The 21,682-nt window shown below is 43.8% G+C and overlaps 1 protein-coding gene across 14 annotated transcripts in view; it reads right to left on the bottom strand.

Annotated features, from left to right (window-relative positions):
• The window catches only part of BIN1 (bridging integrator 1), a 91,471-nt gene that overhangs the window by 53,093 nt on the left and 16,696 nt on the right, over positions 1-21,682 (bottom strand). The gene's annotated exons all lie outside the window — the stretch shown is intronic.

The following is a 21,682-nucleotide window of genomic DNA, read 5'->3' as shown; positions in this document are numbered from 1 at the left end:
CATGACTGAGGCTTGTCTTTCACTGATCTAATCTGATCTTGTCTGCTTTTTGCAGACAAGGCAATAGCAATCCAGTTATCTCTGGAACCAGCAAGACACAAACCACATCCCTAATTTGCCTTGTGTTGTGCAGTTACACTTACCCTGATTTAACACTAGTCTCTAGTCCAGACAGGGTGGGGTTCTGGGATCAGAACAGCTGGATGGTCCTGAAACACAGCTGTGCAGAGATCTCAGGGAGTGAGGGTGGCTGCAGCAGTGAAAGTCCCACCTTCTTTCCACCTTCTCTCACTATGCACGTTCTTGGCAAGAGCTGGCTGCTGAGAGCCACTGGGGGCCTCACACCATTAATCTGTGTGACACTCAGTCCAAGTGTCACTTCTGAGAGTGTAAGCAGCCACCTCCCTGCACAGCACAGCTCCCCACAGCCTGTAAAAAAAATCCTTATCAGACTACTTCTCTTATCACCCTTCTCTCTTAGCTCCCTATCTCCATGCAGTTAAGTGGATTGCTCCCAGGCTTGGAACAAAACAGCATTTCATGTTCTGGGCTGGCAGGTACATTCATCACAAGAAGTCTGGGCAAACCTGTGGGGGAGGGCAGCAGCTGTTTGCTCTCTGAATCAAAACTGAAGCCTCACCATGCCAAAGAAAAAAAAAAAAAAAAAAGAAAAAAAAAAAAAGGGAAAGCCAGCCTTGTCTCACAGGAACAATGAAACCAGAGAAAAGCCCATCCAGCCCTCAGCCACAGAGGAGGTGGACAGGGAGCTGAGGGAGCACCTCAACAAGTGAGGCAGCTCTGTCTGGAAAGGGCATGACTGCCAAGGAGGCAGAAAGCTCTGGAAAGGTGGAGGAGTGTCCCTTGCTATGCTGAGCACAGCAGAACAGCCCTTCACCCACAGGCCCCAGCTATCATGTCCAGCCCCTTTTGGGGAGAAGGGGATTAAGGGGAAAAAAGCAGGTCCCTGCTTCTGACATCAGGTCTTCAAAGTAAACCATCAGTAACTGTTCCCAGATTCTAAAAAGTGTCAGGGAGCCATGACAGTCACCTAAACCAGTTTCCTCCAGCTGCCTTTGCTACCCATGGATCTTCTCAGAGAACATAAAGAGAATTTTTCCTGATCATGCAACAGGATGTAGAATAGAATATTTTTAATTGGAAGTGACCTACAACAATAATTTAGTCCAACTGGCCATGCACCTACTGGCCCAATCAGTTTTTTTTTTTTACACTGTTGAGGTGGAGGACACCTCTTATACCTGTTTGGCTAATCACAGTTCTTCTCTCCCCCATACATGAATGGATATTCCCATCTCATCCCTGACTACAGTAACTGGCTGAAGTGGAAGATGTGATAAATCAGTGCAGTCATTCAGCATCCAGCTCCTAAATCCCCTTATTTCAGCTGGGATTAAATGTCTAGGAGGGAATCACTTTTTCATTCTCCCTCTGTTCAACAGCTTCTCTTCACCTGCAGAAATTGCTGAGGTATTCCAGTGTCAGCAAAAGGAGGGGAAAGGGGACACAGACAAAGAGTGCCCTCTTTGTCACCAAGAGTTGAATCAAGAACTGCCAGAATTTTAATTACAGCCTTCTACAGCTCAAATACCAACAATAAACATTGCAGCTACAAATGCCTAATGTACTTGGTAAATCTGTCTATACAGCAGGACATAGACAGCATGAATATTCCCTTCTTCCTCACAAACCCTTGGCACATAAGACCTTGCTGGAGAGAGAAGAGGCAACGTTGTTTGTACTGGCAGAGTCCTGTATACCAGACACTGGTGTCTCCTGTGCCCACCCACCCTAGAAAAGGGGAGAACATCTCACAGTAACACTGCTGCCGAGGTTACACATTCCTCTGCCATGCCAGCAAGAGAGAAGGATACAGAATGGCCTCATTTTTCCCATCATTCGGTATGAGTAACCTCCTCCAGATATTGTTCAGCTGCACTCCCCCAGGCTGTCAGATCTATGGAGCAGGGATTTCCCATCTGCTCGGTGAATTTCATGGTGTTCAAAGAGCAGGCACACCAACAGCACCCATCACTGATAACAATAACAGTATGCAAGCTGTAAATTTCAAAGCAGAATTATGTTCTCAATGTGCAGATCAACAGAATTACTGCAGAAACAAAGGAGATTTTTACAGGACAATGCATCTGTGTGACTATTCAAAATATGTGATGCTTTCAGGCCTGGAGGGGAGGAGAGCATTTAACTGGGAGGAATCTGGAATATGTCACCAGGATCAAAGGTTTAGAGCAGCCTCAGTGCTTCCTGGTCTCAAACACTGAGCATCACTCACAGACTATTCATTACAGATCCCATTCCTGCTTCCATCATATCCAAGGAGTTAATTTCCTGCTCTACTGCCCCTTGGGGAAAATGCACACTTAGCCTGGGATGATATGGCCAGCTGGGAAAATCTTGTTCCACTGTGCTGAGGTGCTCTGCACAACTCCTGCAAAACACTGGGCACTGCAAAGGGCTCCAACTCCCAGCCTATCTCTAAGGAAAAAGCTCCTGCTAGAACAGGAGAGCTCAGATGAGAAGCAGCTCTGAATGAGGAGAGAGGGAGTAAGAGGATTCCACAGAGGTGACAAGGGGTAGGTGAAACAGATGACTTGGGGATGCCTCCAGAGAAATAAAGCAAGGAAAACAAAACCAGGTACAAGAGGGAGGCTGAGAGAAGTGAATCCCTGGCTTCACAAAAAAAACCTTACTTCCTACACTACTCCCCATGTGGTAGATGAAGGCTTGTGCCCCATGTCTTCTAGCCCTATAGGCAAGCCCCAGCCATACAATTATCCGCTTTTTTACCAGCTATGATGCAGCAGGGACAAGAGCCCTGGGCTGCAGCAGGATAGTGGTTATGCTCTCCCTCATATCCAGATCTGCCTCACATGAACAGCCCAGAGGTCAAACCCCAAGTCATCCAAGCAGCACAGGACAGCACCACAATGCTGGCCCTCCAGCCTGCTCCCAGCTCCTCCACCAGAGAGCTGGCAAGCTGTACTAGCAAATCCCTCTGGAGTCCCTGGTCAGGCAGGGATGGAGCAGCTGCCTGGGTGTGCTGCAGACATGTCTGTGTTCACTGCTAATAACCCGTGAGCTCACAGGACAACTCCCTCCCCAGGCTGGTACTGCCGTCATAGGTCAGGCTATTCCGGGGAGCCACGGCTGCTCCCTCCCTTCCCCTGCCACAGGTTTTAATCCTCCAGCTCACTGCAAAGCCAGATAAAGTTCGGATGGAAACTTCAGGCTCTTTGATAGCTATTAATGGAGCAGATTTACCAGGGCAGGAGACAGGACTCCACCGCAGCTCCCAGATCTCGGGGCAGATCAGAGATGGTGTGATGTGTCAGCTGCTGCCTGGCAGCAAACCACACCACAAGAGGGCATGGAGCTGGCATTTAAAAGATTTTGCAGCAGCCATGGTTAGGCTCCTTGGTCTGCCCTTGACCTCAGGAGTCCTGGCCCTGCATAAGGAGAGGGACCATCTCATGATGGTGGCAAGACAGGATGAAGGAGGGAATACTTTGTATGAATCCCACAAAACACCTTGTGAAACAGATTTCAGCTCTAGTGTGGCTGTGGGTTTCAGTCTTGATTTACTACGGCAGCAGTAAAATTATTTACTAGGATTTACTGATTTACAATGACAGGATGGGACTGTCATCCCAGCAAGTGTTTTAGGCCACAAGCACCAGGTATCTTTTCCAGTGTTTCCCAGAAACCAGGTCTCTTCTAATAACTGTAGCTAGACCTGCAAATGATCTACACTTAGACCAACAGGCACAGACCAGCTACTGTAGCATCTCCAAATTGCACCCACGGAGCCTCAGTTTTTCCTGCATTTAAATAAAAGCAACAAACAAAACAAGGAGACTCAGAGTTCGATTGAAATTTTAAAAGCACTTCAAGAACCTTGAAGGCAAGATGTTATTAACAAATCAGTAAATAACTCATTCCTCTCCTATCACAGATGTGTTTGTAATCTGCTGTTGTGAGAAGAACCATCTGCAGTAAACTTGGAATTGCTACATTTCGAGAAGTGAGGTCACACAGAAGAAGTGAAAGGGAAATACGAAAATCCTCATACCAGAGATGTGGCATTTGCTAGCAACGGTCAGAGAAGTAAAGATATCAAACAGCCTTTAAAACCAGCAGCTGTTCCTAGCAAATCTGAAAATTTGCTTTGGACTGTCCAAGTTGCAGGTCCTCCTCAAAGACCATTAGATTCACACAATGACCATGACATAAATACCACAACTTTGTACAACTCAAAAGCAATCACCTTACCTGGCTGCAGTTTACCCTTTCTTCCCAGGTTTGTACAGATGGAAACATTCCTGAAGGGCAAGCCCCCACACTGATTAGCATAGGGTCTCCAGTGCTCTGCTTCAAGAATTGGGCAGGAAAGGAATGGATATCTGGACATCAGCCCTGTGACCACCAAATTCTGACACAGAGCAGCAATCCCCAGTGAGGACAACACTTGCTGGCAGTGTAGCAGCTTGTCAGCATCAAGAAGTAGTATCAGACCAACAAAATGCAGTTCTGCTTTGCTCAAAAAAGCAACTGCAACCACATTTATGCTTTCTAATAAAGAAATATATGCCAGCTGCTTAACGCAGACACAGTTCTCAGTCAGCACCTTCCCTTGCTCCCTTTTGAAATATTAATGCCACAACACAACCAATGCCCTGAAACCCTGAATATTCTCAACAAACCCCACGTAAACTCATTATGTGAGCCAATAACCTAGTAAAACTCCACTTTCTATGGCATATGGATCACCCAGGCCAAAGATCAGTTTAGGGAATGCAAGTGATGAGCAGGAAGGCGATAAAATAAATGCATTTATTTTGTGGATCTCAAACAAAGCTAAATCTGGCTCTGAAACATCTGAATTTAGAGTGGTCCAGACCTGATGAAGGGGAAGTCATTAGCCCATAGCCAGGGAACTTCAGCCCTACAAATGCACATCTTACTCCCCACAGTATCAGAGGGGGGCTGCACTTGCATATTAGTGACATGGGCCCACTGACCCTAAATCTCTCCATCTCCTGACCTCTCCACCCTTTACCAACAACACCTCTGACTGTTGCAGTGCCTGCCAACTCCAGTGCATAACCTCCAAGTACCAAATGGGCACTGAGCCAGTAACTACTGTGACTAATTTTGAATTGCAATAAATTGGCATGTGTCAGTGGGTCAACTAGCAACAGAACAAACAGGTCTTTGATCTCAGCCTGCTGCCTGTTATTCCATGGAAGACATTCTACTCGGAAGAGGAGGAGAAGAAAATAGTGTCCAAGTCAGATGGAAAGCACAAAGCCATGTAACTTAATAAGGTACAAACAAAGGAAGTTTCATAAGCTTTTTTAAGCCTCATTTCTTCTGTGCCCAGATGCAATGTGACTTGTTCAATGAAGTAGATTTGTGCTCATGGAAAACTTTGGTTATTGCATTCAGATTTGGGGAGAAAAGCATGGGCAGCAGTGGGAATCTACTCCCCCTTCAGCCCTCCCCAGAAGAAGGGCACGTCCTCCTGCCCTCAATGCCTGGTTTTGGGGGCAGCCTGGCTTTCCTCATGCAAGCCTGACACAATTAAGTCTTTCTTTCAAACAACTGGACAAAGGAAGATGGGGGTGGAGAGGAAGAAACTCCAAACACATTAATGCTTCATTTTAAACTGAGGAAATTATTCCCATAGCTGAGCAATCACCAAGACCCCTGGATCACCGGAAGATGGGAAAGGGCAATGTCAAACTTGGCACAGACAGAGCAGCTCTTGTTTGCTTCTTACTTGCTAACAAGGTTCAATAGACCCCACAAAGGCAGGGCATTGCCTCTGCTACAGAACTAAGTGCTGGGAAATGAGGGTCCAATGCTGCATTTTTTTAGAGACTTCCTGAATGACCTGGAAAAGCCATGTCTAATGTCACATCCATCCAGCTGTAAGGAGGAGTGTTTGGTCAGCATGTCACAGTCACCAAATTTATCCCTGGCATTTCCAGCTGGCAAATGGGAAAGAGGAACAGAAAGATGAGATGACCAGTTTTCAGTGCTCAGCTCAAGGCACACTGAGTTTGATTTTCACAGGTGTCCCCAGAGTTAGAGTTAAACTGTGTGAGAATTTGCATGCTTAGAACCACATTCTAAAACACAAACAACTAAATAGACAATCTTCTGTACACATCCCCAAAAGAAATATGTTAGTGGTGAGGAATTTAAACAATTACAATAGATTGCATGAAAGTCCTTTGCTAATGAAAGATTTTAAGACAAGCATCTCAAGTGTAATTTAAGCCAGATTTATCCCACTCTACAAAGGGGTCAGCCCTTCCAAAGCTATTCTTTACCAAATCCAGAAGATGACAGCTTCAATGAAAGTCAATCTCTTCATCTGCGAACAAATATCCTACTCAAAAAGATGTCATTCCTTCCTCCATACAACACAAACCCAAGTGTGACTCAATAGTAACAGTGTGCACAGCCAAAGAAACAGCATGTATGTGTCAAAGAACCATCACCTTCCCTAAATAGTACTACATCAAAACATTTTTAGGAGCCAGTCATGCTGCATTGCCTTGAAGGCTCATCTCTGACAGCTGTTGAACATCAGCCTCACCATCACCTGCACCTTCAGGACACACCTCTCAGGTTTAACACAACTCACTGTGGTCATATTGTGATGCCTTTCATGCTTCATCATTCTCTCTCACTCTGTAGTCAATACAAAAAAAATAACGTTCTAGTTTTCTCACTCAGAATTATTTCCTGGAAATCCTGCTTCCCCATAACAAGGTCAAGAGAGAGTTCATGGCAATGAGTTTCACCAGGCTGAAGTCAGAATCTTAAAATACACAGGACATTGAGTGTCCTAAGACCATAGGTGACCACAATGAGAAGAATCAGATATAACCCCAGTTTTTAGACATTCCTCCCACAACTACCTCCATGTGTTTAGGGGATCTCAGGCTGTTCCTGCACCTGGAGCTCAAGACAATGTTGTTCCATGCTGTTGTTGGAGAACTCCTGTCCTGCCTGGCTGGTAAAAATTGCTTTACCCATAGGTAGGACCCTATGCCCAAGATAAAAAGCCCTCTTGGATGTGGGGCCAGAAACCCAGTCAATCTTCTGCCCTAGGAAAAAGGCCAGGATGATTTTAATTTCCCTGATCACCTTTTCTTCTCTTTCTATTGCTCTCATAATCTGCAATATCACCTGTTGACCCTGCTCTCTGTCTCAGCAAAACCAATGTCCCTGAGGACCCACATTAAAAGCATCTTTGTTTTTGGAGTAGAACTTGGACAGTTTCTCCCCAGTCCATTCCCACCCTACTGACAATACCCAATTCTTCCTGAAGAAAGTAGCAAACACTTTGCCTTCAGCTTCCACACTGTGATCAAAACACTTATCTAAAATGGGCTTTGACATTTCCCTGCCTTAATGCCACTTCCACTCTGGGAAGCCTTCACTATCTGCTAACACTGTCTCTAACTGCAGTATATTGCCACCAAGTAATGCTTTAAAAAAGGGTTCAAAGTCCTATACATTATTGTAAAGCTCACTGCTACTTCCCACAGAGCTGGGCCACAGTATCTAAATGGGATGGGTTTATTCTTGGCTTCCTAGAACACAGCAGTGGGACTGGCTGTGCAGGTCAAATTCTAAACCAAAAGGCACAGTAAGTACTGTGCAGCTAATCTGTGCTGATTCTAGTCTCATACAGACTCATTAAGGAAAAAGATAAAGATGACATTCAAGTGTACACAAAGCCCAGGGGCTCAGTTAATTTTTTGTGGCATCAGCTTTGGCAAAAAGCCTATAAATAACAAGTTCTTTGAAGAAATGGGCAAGTTCTATATGCATTCCATTACTTTAACTACAGATAAGCACCTTCACTTGGAAAAAAATTGTTCATATTACTCATGAATGGCTCCAGTTGAATTCTAAAGAAAAAAAACAACAATAAAACAAACACAAAAAAAAATACAAACTTAAAACCAAAACCTCAGACTCAAGAGCTCTACAATATCACTGGGATATATTTAAAAGCCACACCCCAAACTCATTGTTCCATCTAAAATATTACTTGAAGTAATAAAAAAAAAAAAAGAAAAGAAAAAAGTCACAAATAGAATTGCTCCCTTAACAACAGTACATACAGTATTTTTATTAGCTGTCCTAGGAAAAGCTTAGAACATGCTTGCAAGGATTTTTAAAACTGACAGTGTAAGACCCTTTTATTCAAGATCCTAAAGTAACACTGTCTCGGTGTCAAGAGTGAAAAGACATTTCTGAACAAATCAGCAGGTTTTTTAAGCCTTATGACCAGCCCCCAGATTTTCTTACATCTAAGAACAGGTTGCCAAGCACAAGCTCTCTCCTTCCAACGAGAACTCCTGTGAAAATATCTGCATCAAGCAGATTTGCTCTGTTAGAGACCAGCAAGATGGACCCTGAACTGGGGGATTTTTAGCAGGAAGATGCCATGAAGAGACTAAGTCAAGACCACCTGGTTACCTGGCAGCAAAGGCTTTCACCTCTGCAAAGGTGAGATCCAGAATGCTTCACTGTTTTCTCCCAAAAGAACAAATCAATGTGAAGGATGCTCACCACACCTGTATCAGGTACATCACAAATGACTTTTCTTGATGGCACCATTTGGGGAGAAGAGAGCCCTCCCACATTTCACTGCCTGCATCAGGCAGGGATTTCCCAGCAGTGTGAAAGGAGATGCTGTCCCCATGCTGCCAGTCACGTATGTTCCAAGGCAATGACATGGAGTTCAGCTGCCCCTCTTCCCAAAGGATCACAACTATATCCTCAACACAGAGCTGTGCAGACTTCTCAAGTGTCTTTTTCTGTCGTGGAAGAAGATGCCAAGAGCTGCTGAGAGAGCCCAGCTCAGCTGACATTAGCACAGGGCAGCAAGGGTGCTGTGCCCTGTCTGAGGCTCTGCCACACCTGCACCAGACTGCAGGGACTGCTGAGTGTCTGCATCCTGTCAGATGAAGCCAGAGTGGGAGAGGCACCTCAGGGTGCTTTTGCTGGTTTTGTTTTGCTATTTTAAAGAAAGAGAGCTCCTTCATATGCTAAAGCAGCAGCAATTGTTTGCTAAATCCCTAAACATGGTACATGGCAAAGCATGTCATGCTCTGAGTTATCAACTCAGTCACTTCTGTCCTTCACAGTTTCCAGTTCTCAGATATCCAGATCTGGTTCAAGCTCAGCAGCTTTTATTTTTGACAGCAGTCTCAGAGCTCAGTTACCAGCCACAGTTACCAAGATGGCTCTGCTCAGCTTCATGCTGGAAGGGTGTCGACAGATACTGAATATATGACAAACAAGTGGACATGAGCTGTCACTCCCTAAGGAGAAGAAAAAGGCACAATGAGGAAATGTGGTCACTATAAATCAGTTGGAAGGGGGTCTGTTAAAAAATCTTTAGATTGTTTTTATTCCTGCTGTGCACCATACATTCATCAACATTAAAACAGGTCCATGAAACAACACAAGAACAAGTTAAAACTGCTGCAAAGTATTTCCAGGAGAGCATTATGCAGTTAGAAATGGCTCAAAGCATTTCTTCATTTGATGAAGCAACAAAGGCAGTATCAATCATAGATATTTTTATAGAGAGATATCGTAGATACCTGTACCTATAGATATCTTTGCACTCCTATCTTTTTAGATGCCACATGGAATGCCTAGGGATGTTGGTACTGTCCCATACATAGTTACTGAAATAGCAAGATTCCTCAATCAGCAGAACTCAGTACCGTTCATTCACAGGAGTGCTGATGGACCAACTCTTCTCTCTCATCCTGGTACTCCATGCCTCAGAAAATCCCAAATCCAGGCACCCAGGATTGCTGATTACAGCATCAGTGCAGCTGCAAAAGCCTGGTCTGCTTAGTATCATCATTCATCATATGTGACCTCAAGGCAAAAGGCCTTTCTTGCACCAGATTTGTTTCCGTGGGATCCCAACCCTGGAGTTTTACTTTTCAGAAGTCCTGCAGTACTAAAGCACTATTACACTAACAAGAATGAAATTGGACCCTGCAAAGCACACATAACTGAAAATCCTTGTCTCCTACAGACAAAAGATGCAGCTCATTCCACAAATATCAAGTGACAATGGGTAACACTGCTAGCACTGCTTATGTAAGTGTAGTTTTGCAAACTTGAAGAGCAAGAAAGAAGTGGAAACAGAGGGGAAAAGGAATTATAAGAAACCCTTTCCAGCAAATTTCTCCCACCTGTCATAAGCACCCAGATGTTTCTGACCAGGAATACAGAAGCAACTTAAGGTAGATACAAAGATGTGGACTGTTAACATGACAGAGCAGTTCTGAGGGGGTTGATGCAACCCAGTCCCCTACCCTGATTGTATATTTGCATCTTCATTTTAAACAAAAAAGAGCCAAAAGAGCTTCACTGTCTTATAAAGAATGGACTAAACCATTTCTCTAGATGCTGGTGCTGTTCTCAGTCCATGTGGTTTATACATACAGCTTCTCTGGACACCACTTGAAGCCACACCTTTCTGCCCAGGTGTGACTGCTAGAACTGTCTGAAGTGACAGGTCAGCTCTCCAGAAACATCAGTGCAGTAAGTTGTTCATGATGTTCACAAAGAGTTGAGGAGTTCCACCAGCTTTTATAATGCATTTTTCACCACAATGTCAGGTGAAGTTGGTGCAAATCCTTCAGGCATCTAGTGGAAGATATGGAGCCTAGTTGAAGAGACAGATATTTCTATTTGGGTCAAACATCTGCTACCACACCAGGCCTTGGAGAAGACAGCATCAGAAGAAAGTCATGTTCCTGAAAGAATGAAAGCTTACCAAAGGTCTGTAATAGAAACAAAACCACTCCTCTTTGGGTCATTCATCTGACACAGCCTTCTAAGTGATAGTGAATAAAGGGTGCTCTCACTCAAGCACCATTTAACAGTGTCAAGTTATGCATAAACTCAGGACATTTCTGGCTCAGCCATCATCTGCTCCTCTCTCACTGTGCTTCAGCATCATTTGCTTGAAGATTCAAATAGAACAGGCTTCCCCTAATAGTCCTGATTACTTCAGGGCTAGCTCTGTTCTTTTGGTCTAGCCTGCCGTGGGAGGCAGGAGAATTTTTGTTTTGCAACAAGTTCATTAACAGGAGACTCTTCTGAAAGAGTAACAGGGATGCAAGGCAAGAAATGAAATCTCAGCAGCCAGATAAGACCACATGCTATTTCCAGATGGCTTATGGACATACACCCACAAAACATGTCATTAGCTGTGCACATGTGGGGCTAAGGCTACCAGCCAATTCTAATTCAGCTTGCCCAGAAAACCCAAAACCACCCAGTCATACTGACAGCCCCACAGCTACGAGATTTACCACACATTTAATGAGAGCAAACCCAAAGTGCCAAAATAGGTAATAACCTTTCAACACTCTAAATCTTAAATGAGAATCTACGGCAACTAGTCCATGAAAATCCATGAAGGTTTAACACCTCCCTCTTTCACATTCAGCCATGGTTTGAAATTCCTGTTACATTTTCATTTGCAGAAAGCCTCCCCTGTTTTTGTATCTTATTAAGCACACACATGCAGACAGACACAAAATCACCATCTAAACTTAGACCAGAGAAGTTAACTCTGCTGTAAATGTCACCAGGTTTAAGCCATGGCTGGGAGGAGAAAACTTTGTGTTACTGTCAATCAAAAGCCAGGCAGAGGCACATTGCTGTGTCAAACACCGTTGTCAGCTGTCTCCCCCAAAGCAAACGCAGGCTCTGTTCTCAGAATCTGAGAGCCCTGGCTGTGGCCATTAATAACCAGGGAACTGTCAACAACCTGCAGCTCTCCCAAAGCCCAGCTCCACATGCCACCAATTGATGACACAGCCTCGCTTGGAAAGGCCTGAAATTTCAGCTGGATTCATAGAATACAGGAATGTTTAATACATGAATCAATGCAGCTGGCCCTGGTGGGCAGAGCAGCACACACGAGTGGACTGAGCCAAGCAGGGGCTCCCATCACCTGCATCATCACCCAGGGTGTCACAAAGAACCAGCATGGGCTCTGCACCATCCCAGTCACACCCTACTGCAGAGTGACACACAGGCAGCCTGGCACTTGCAATCTCTCATCTCCCAAAAAGGGCTCACTCACAATGATTCTATGGGAAACTGGTGGATACCCAGCAATCTGGGAGCAAACCCCCTTGTTTTTGTTTGATTCCAGCTTTGTGGCAGTGCTTATGGACAAAAACAGATCCACTCATTTTGTTTTGCATCTAGGATATGGAAGGCTGTAAAGAAGGGGATGTCTTGTTATACACTATAGACTTTAAATTTCCAATACAGACCTTTTAAAGTAGAGACAGTACCTATAGAAAAAGCAGAGTAACCAGAAGGAAGATATTATTTGTGCCTTTTTGCGTGGAGCAAGGCTGGGCAGTACCTAAAGGAGGGGAGTTACACCCCTCACCTTGGTCCCTAGGCATGTATATCACTGGAACTACATCCACCAGTGCCTGAGCACTCCCTGCCCACCACATTACTTATCTTTCTGTTTATCCACTAAAAAGCACCTGTATGTCTACAAACATCATCACCATTCCTTCAATCCTCTGCCATAATTAAAATAATATTAATAATTGTATATTATATTGTAATATAATATAATAGTTTATCTAATATATATTATAATAATTAATATTATATATTAATAGTCAGAATCATAGAAGTTTCTAAGACACCCATGTGCACAGTGACACCTCCCTGACACTCTGTCCTTGCCTCCCTCTTGCTTGTGTTCTCCTGTCATTTTCACATGCTTTTAGCATATATCTGGTACATCTGGAGCCACAGATGTACACCAACTCCTGTACACCAACACAGATCTACACCAACTCCTGTAAGAAGAGTCAAGAACACAGCTCCCAGCCTTGCTGCACAGCTGAGTTCACCCTCAGCACACTTTCAAAAGGTATTTAAGGGGCCTCTGGAAATTCAGGGATCAGAGTCTGGGTTTCTCTGTTTACTCCCACAAAAGTTGTGCAAGTCCAAGTCCTTTGTAAACCTCTCGAGCTGTTACAATGAAGAACATAAAGTTACCGTGCCCAGATAATAAGGAAAAGGGGAAACACTTAAAGTTACAAGGAGGAAAGTTACATTGCCAGAAATTATTAACTCCAACTGTATTTTCACTATCAACCCAGGATCTCAGTTTTCAGAATACAACTCTCTTTCCCATCACAGATTTGATGTGATAAGCAAAAGCCACCCAGTATTTACACAGGTTAATGTTTCTCATCTTAAAAAGATGGAATTAGCTTCACTTCAACAAAAGGAAAACCCAAAAACAGTTTCAACGTGATATATAAACTGATATTTTCAGGGTGTTTCTAATTTTTTCCTTTGACTTTGTCAATTGTGTTGTTGACAGGAAGCTTGAAATGGAGACAAAATAAAGATATTCTAGTCTGGATCTGAGCTCACAGCTGCATGGGGGCAAACCACTGCACCCTGTGGTCTTGCAGCATAAAGGTCAGCCACAATCACAGGAGCAGTTAATAGAAAGGGGAATATCTGGGTTGTTAAAGCACAAATTTTATTTAGCATAGACTTCATTTATAATGAAGATTCACCTACTTTTTAATACCATTACATCTTCATGCTGGAGCAATCACTAGGAGATTGCAATCTGTAGGTACACAAATGAAAGCATCCCAGCAATCAGAAAGGAACCTGCACTCCAGAAGGAAATATCAAATAATTTGTAGCTTCAGCTGTGATAACCACTGCCCCCTCAGCCAGGAAGTTCAGCACCACCTCTGGATTCACCACAGAGATTTCTCTCCCACCAAAAATTTCAAAAACTTCATGGGTTCCCTGTGAGAATTTTCATCTTTAAATAAATAAATAAATAAATAAATAAATAAATACATAAATCCAAGCAAACAAACAGAAACAATAACCAAAAAAACCCCACCACCTTTTCAATGTTTTATGTTTATTAAAGTTGGGAGTTCCCACAGAAAACACTTGTCACTGAAGACCTGGTTTTGTCAGTTTTCAGCCACAACATTTGTCATGATAATGAAAATGTCTTCATACCAACCCAGATACAGAAGATTAAAGAGCACCTGGCTTGTTCTGTGAGTCATTTGGTGCTAATCTTGTAATACAGGCTAACAATAAAATCATGATGTCTGGAGCCCGAAGGCCTCGCTGACCTTCTGTGGTTAAAGCACACTTATTCCATTGCAGCACTCACAAAAGGAAGGATGGAACTGCATCTAGTTGCTTTTATCTCCTCTTGCCCAAGAGTTTGTAAAGGGTTACCAGGAGCCAGCAAGTCCAGATACAATTTTGGATCACACCAAGCCTCTTTATCCACATCACTCCTCTTTAGATCTCAAACATATTCATTGCTGCCTACCTTTGGTTATGTCACCATTAACTGCACAGCTTTGTAAAGTCCCCTCTAACATTCAACATGGGCTGCAAGAACACCATCAGGACATCTTTATACCCAAAGTCACTAAATCTTCTATGCCAAGATTTCTGTTTTTCACAAACTTTTCTGGATTCCCTTTGCAGTACCAAGAGCCAGTCCCTTGAAAACCCACCCTGTGTGTGACACTTCAAGTCACACACACACAACAGAGAAGCCTCTGCTGGTATCTAAGAGCATTCACATCCTCTTACATTAGATTCCATATTCAATATTCTGAATTGACATGCAATAGACAGCCTTGCACTGGATGACTAGGAGGGATTCAAGAGCACAATCTACTTAAGAAGTTGGACCAAAAGACCTCCTAACACATCTCTAGTCCTGGACTCACTCTGCAGCAGTACAGACACGTGTGTCCCAGCCAGACTCATTCTCTGTTCAGTGCTGGCTGTGCAATGCTGCTGCAAGACTCAATGGCATTGTAAAAAAGACACAAAGAGCTGACTGCACACACTGCAACAAGAGCAAACTCGGCTTAGCATACTTTCTAACTCACACTTTGATGCATTACAACCCTGTGCAGTAACCAGTCAGGCTGTGCTCTGAGTTTCATTGTCAGTACAGGTCACCACCACAATGACAAAAGCACTAAGCTGTGACCTTCAAGTAGTTTCACCACAGGTAGAAGCACTTAAATGCCAGTACTCCATTCAACTCAGTCCCCTGCACAAAATTTACCATGAAAGACAAATAAAAAGAAGGGACCAAACAAGCTTTTGTACTCTGACCCCCAGGATACATTTAAATGCTTTGTTTCAACAAACAGGTCAAGTCATCTATTCTAAAACCTGCCTCATTTAAACATTAATTGTCTCCAGACAGGCATGTACAATTTTGTGTAATGATCAGTCTCTCAAACAGCTTTTTGAAAAGCTTGTCTCTGGAACAGAGCCATGCTTGAATCTTTACTATAAAGTCAACACCTAAAGCATTTTTATTCCAGATAATTACATGCAAGCAATTTTGCCCTTCTTCATCCCCTACGTGAAGTGTAACAGAGGCCTTTTCCATTTGCCTAGATCCTTGCAGTGGATTTTTTCCATAGGTAACTTAATCTTAAGTTCTGTTTTGATGCAGACTCTGTTATCCAGGTGATTCCTGAGCCTGCTTCTGTTCTTGCTGCTGCTGAAGTCAGGGAAGAGCAAGAACCAGCAAAAGAAGGGAGCTAAGATTTCAGTGACTAGAGTGATTGAAGTTTTTGTTCACTTACTCAGAAAATGAAATTCCCAGAGAACAAACCTTGCAGAATCTAGATCTATGCTCAGTGGGAACAGGAAGGGCAAGGGTTCAATACATGAAATAAGGCAGAAACCACAACAGATGAACTGACACTGCAAGAAGCGTCAGAAAGCAGCCACAGATGACACATGGGAGCTGCTGTAGAAGTTATTACCTCTGATTATCCATGAAAGCAATTGTCAGTCATGACGTGAGATGAACAGTGACAGCCAGGCAAACACAGGGATTAGCCAAACAACCTCCACCATGTATTACCAAAATCATCCTGCTCAGAAAAGACAATGGAATCAATGAGGAAGGCACTCAGTGCAAAGCCATCCCACCACTCTGGGAACCAGTTCTGAGCAGGTAGTTTTGCTTTGCTCATGTTTTGATGGGAGTGTCCAGCTCTAACCAACATACTGTGCTTCTAATGGTTCAACACAGATTGGTGGGCATTGCCAGGGTTTACTCAAAAAGTACCCCAAGAATACAAAGGACACATGAAAGACACACTGTCATTCATCCAGCTTTTTCAGAATGGGAAGAAAACCCCACTGAGTTTTCAGACCACTGCCCAAACAAATCTGTTACATTAGCAAAGGATTCCAGATACAGGAGACCATGTTAGGAAAAAAATTAATGTTTGAGCTCACTCTGCAGCAGTCACACTGGATTGTGGGATGGTGGTTCAACTTTTTTTTTCCCAACTGTAAACAGCACAGGGAGTTAGACAGCAAGGCCAGAAGATACTGGGTTGAAATTACAGATCTGGCAATAAACACAAAAGAATGTCGCGTGATTTTCAGCATGTGGTCTGCAGACTTCAAGGCCAATGAAGAACAACTATGGGAAGCAAGCTGTATATCTGCATTTACAGAGAAGGCCAAATCCCTGGAAAAGAAAATTAAGGCCCCATGACCCAAGAAAATGTCTAAAGCCCTGCTCTAGTTCTTCTAGAACACGGATGAGACTTGTTTTCATGATGTACATTCCTCTTCATTTAAAGGTTTTAAGGGAACCTCCTTCAACACCACTGACACATTCATATACATCTCAGCTTTAGGAATGGAAAAAACTTTCTTCACCTTAGACACAACTAACAGTCTTCCAGGTCTAACCCTTCCAACAGGAGGCAGTATCTGGTGCTTCTGACAAAAGAACAAGCACCTCATTAAGACTAACACAACACCATCTGGAGTGAGTGGGGTATGAAACAAAAGAACCATAGTGATAAAATTTCTTGCTGAAAACCTTATAAAGGTTTCTCTGTTTTCTGTAACTCCCCAGCAGAAGTAAGGGGAACCAAGTAATATCTCTTTCTTGGTCTTTAAACACAGAGCCATGCCAGGCCTGCCAGTACAGCTGTCTGAAGTTAGAAATGCAGTAAGGCTCCCACCTCAGCCACACTCAGCTGCACCAGTGTCATCCATGGCTGTGGTCACTGCATCTCAGCCCTTGGTGCTGCAGGCACAGCATGAGCCATGTGCTGGCTCACATGGGTGTCCTTCCAGCACAGTCACACCAGCCTCCTGGGCACTCTTGCACACTCATTTTGGCTCAGCGTGGCTTTAATAAAAATGAGTTATGACAGCAACCAGCCAGCATTTCATGGCTGCAGCTATCCCACAGGTAACTCAGGAAAACAAAACCAGCATGTGCACACATCCCTGTGCCTTTGCTCCCATGAGGCAAGTGCCATTACCTGCTATCACCTGCAAGAATGAGGGTAGGCATTGAGGCTGCTGTCAGCTGCTGCTCAATCCCTGACACACTGGACAATGCTGCAGATATCTGATGGGCACAGGACACTGTTTAAAGATTATAAATGAGCTTTTGAGTTCTCACTGGCAAGAGAGGTGCTCTGCTGCCTCTCTTCCTCATCAGTCACAGGCACAGAGCAAAATCTCCCTGCTGGATCCTATCCTGCCACAGGTTTCACTTCCTGCTCCCTAAACAGCTCTGTGTGATCACAGCCAAGCAAGGACAGGAACTGGAGTGCTCCCATGGAGGGGAACAGAAACCTGAGAAGGGAGGAGATCTTGTCTTAACAGGTGGGTGTTTCCCAGCTCATTCCCCAAGTGCTAACCTGTTCCTCCAACACCTCTCCCCACAACCACCACTCTTTAGTTTCAGTGATGTGCAGCCTGCAGAGTTATAATGCCATTAAAAGCTAGTACTGACCAAAGACAGGGTTTAGGAAACACAAAACGAAACCCCCAAACAAACACACAGCTGAGATTAGCTGCATAAAGTACCTCTAGAGTGAAGGTAGAACAGGAACAATGTCTGTTTGTGGCAGTCGATTCATCTTTGTTACCTGCACCTGGCCACAAAGGGTCACATTCACCCAATATTTAGCTTCCTCCTGTGCAAACCTCGACCTCACTCATGCCTCTTCTCCTCTCCCAGAACAGGACAATAGGAAACACTGTCTGGGCAGTGTGGCAACTCCAAGCTGAGCCACACGAGCATCCCAGGCGGCTCTGAAATCCCGCTGGGATCGCTGCGTGATGCCCCAGCAAGAGGCAAGTGCTGAGAAGCACGTCCATGCCCCGGGCTGCAGCTCCCAACAAAAGGAGCCTTTGTCCCCTGGTGGCTTTTGCACACTGTGCCAGAATCAACAGGGATCGATTCCAGCAGCGATTCCAGCAGTGCTAGGAAACAGGATGGGGCAGGAAAGAATAGGCTGGGCTGTTCCCACCTTCTGTGCACCTCAGACTTGCTCTGGAGGGGGGCTGCATATCAAAGGAACCTGAATTTTAAGAAGAGTATCATCCTAAAAACCTTCAGGCACTAGACATCGGACCCATCTTCTGTAGACAGCTTAAATATACAAATTATTCAAAAGTACTAATCACTTCCAGGAGAGACCTGATGGCAGCAGTTTCCAGAGTCAAAGTTCTGCTTTAATTCATCTCCTGCAAGAAACAATAGGACCTTCCTTTGAAGTACACTCTCCAGCACAGATGGATACAGCATCCCCTCCACCCTCATTTCCAGATGGAACTATCCTGCTCAGGAGATGCAGAGAAAATCTGCTTTGAACTGGAGAAATTCCCAAAGCACAGGAGTCTTTGCAGAGGCCACAGTTTCATGAATACTTAAAAGCTTTCCCAAGAAGGCCACTGAAAAAGCCTCATTTCCCACCCTCCCACCTCTATATCACTGTCCCGTGTGCTAACCCAAGAATGCAAGGGCTAAATGCTGAAGCAGGACTGAGAAACAAATCTCAATTAAAAATAGCAATAAAGTTGGGTTGAAAGTAATCAATGGTTTCTGATGCCCCAGCCTGGCTCACAACGGGTGGAATTGATTTTCCAAGCAGCACTGCTGCACTTCTTGCAAATTGTTGGACCATTGTTTTCACAAAGTCACACCAGTGAGTGTGGATTTTGGGCTACAGGACTAGAAAGGCTGGGCTATTTCAGCATAATGTCTCCTGCTTCTATCAGTCTAGAAAACCCCAAGCTTTTGACTTGCTAAACTTGTACAAACTCGTATTTCAACACTAAAAAATTCCCACCCATTCCTAAAGAGGGAGAATCACTGCCAAGCCTTTTTCTTTTTCAAGATAAGATGTTGAATTCCAGTCTCAGCATTTCAATTTTTTTTTTTAACTCTTAATTATACAAGGAAGATGCAGATAAATCAGCCCAAATCTGAGACAAACCCATTCAAATTCAGTGGTTTAGGAACTAGTCTATTGACTGAAAACTTTGGTTTTGTTTACCAAGAGTAATTTCCAAACCTCAATATTTACAACACCTTTTTAACACCTGAAGTTCTCTCTGAAATTCAAGTGTTTAAAAGAAAAGTGCAAGTCTACTGTTCTAGGCCACACAGAGTACAATCCAATATGGAGATAAAACTGTAATGGCAAAGCTCCAAACCAACTCTGCCACGTATCTTCACAGTTCATGTAATTTCTGGGGTAGGTTTTGCTCTCTACTCAGGAAAAAACTTCCAAAAAACTGAGCACTGGGTTTCTGAGACTTCATAACAATCAGATTTTAAAGATATATCATATAAACTATTGCCAAATTATTTTTATATCTGAACTATTTTTAAAATTATGTAGCTTTTTGCGACAGTTTCTTGGGCTGATGAGACCATTCTGCAATTGTGGTAGCTACTCTCAGGATGAATTTCAGGAAGCAGTTAAGAGCTTAAAACAACCATATATTGCCCAAATCACTAACTAAGAAGAGCCAATGCACCTTGTAATATTATTTCTTCAGTAAGAACCAGAGCCCTATTATTAAATGCAGGCTAGGATCAAAGAGGCAGGCTCATCTGGATTCTGGTCTGGTTGCACAGCTGCCACAGGCAAAGGTTAAAGAGATAGGAAGAGAAAGAAAAAATAGAACAAACAGTATCTAGAACAATAACTAAATAGGTATTACTTTGGAATACCATAGATCCTGAGAATGAAGACTTGGAAGAGGAAGGGTCACCTGTGCTCTGGCTGGTGCATGATCAGAGGACAGAAAGCTCTGAAGAGTTTTTTTGATATGACAGCTTCAGGTTTTCCAAGAGCAGGAAAACACATTGAGAGCAGGGGCATTCTTTCTGACACCACCAAGGAGCTGGGAGCACAGAGAGGTTCCCAAGGCTTCCCTGGGATGTCTCTGGGAAAAGCCCTGCTCAGCTGTCTGCCAGGCATGGAGCTGCCTGGGGATCACCCTGTGGACTGAAAGGAAGGTGGGACTGGAAGTAGGAACTTTAACAATACACAGCTGATGCTATCTAGGCCTTAGGTGCTTTGCTAAGCAGATGAAAGGAAGAAATAAATGCAGAATCAGAGCTGATATCCAGCTGCAGCTATTTTTTCCACACGCACCTGCGGGTGAGCGTAAAATGCCTGGACATCTTCCTCTGAAACAAACACACAACATTCTTGTGTATCAAAAGAAACAAGCACATCACACAACAGCACTGGTACTGCCCCAGTGCAAGCACAAAACACTTTCTTTCTCATCTCTGACTTCAGAGCAGGGACACAAATAAACCAAAGACACTCACTGAATGCAGGCAGTCTGTCTCTGCCAACCTTCACCAGCACAGACAACACAAACCAGGACATTTCTGCTACACAGAGCAGGGCAGTGTCACCCACACCACAGCAGCACTGCCAGCAGCAGAGCAGGCTACGTGCAAAGGCTTGGCACACACGTGTGTTCAAAGATTTTTTTTCACCCCAACACAGAACCACTTCCTCTTCATTATTTGTAGATGTCAGAATGAGACCTCTACAGAACAAGTAACTTGGCCACAGCTGTACAAGGAGTATGCAACAGTGGTACAAAACAACCCTAAATACACATAGGTCAATAACAAGCATTAATTACAGAAGGAATGCAGAAACTGTCACAGCTCCCTTCAAACCCAGGAAAAGCTGCACTGATAAACTGCCTCCATCCCAGATGCACTGTTTAGTTTTGTACAAACTATGATGCCCTTCTGTATCCCTACCTTTCCTATCACAGTGGGTTGAGTATAACCAGCCTCTGAGGAAGTACATAATATAAAAAATCAGGTGCTTAATTTAACAGCTCTGAGCCTTTTCCCTCACCACTGCTGGGGCCACTGTGTATAGCAGCACCATGCTCTTGCAAGGTAAGATTTCTTACAGGTAGGCAAGTCCAGCTGGCTTCTTCAGCTACTGCTGAAGGAGATGAAGATGTTGATTATGTTCCTGGCTCTCTTTCAGCCTTCTGGGCTTTAAACAATAGGTAATGGTGAGGGCGGGACAAAAACTGTTTACTTCTGCATCCTTGAGTCACCTTTGCATAGGCTACATCTCAGCCACATGAGGTTTTTTCCTTCTAAAATGAAAGGACATCAAGTAGGAAAAAAAAAAGTGAAAACCAGTCTAAGGAGTTCAAAAGAACATTTCCAAATGGTCATTCTCAAAGTGTG

The sequence above is a fragment of the Erithacus rubecula genome (assembly GCF_903797595.1).
Source record: "Erithacus rubecula genome assembly, chromosome: 8".
Classification (NCBI taxonomy): domain Eukaryota; kingdom Metazoa; phylum Chordata; class Aves; order Passeriformes; family Muscicapidae; genus Erithacus; species Erithacus rubecula.
The sequence above is the reverse complement of the archived record's forward strand: the minus strand, read 5'-3'. Positions and strand labels throughout refer to the sequence as shown.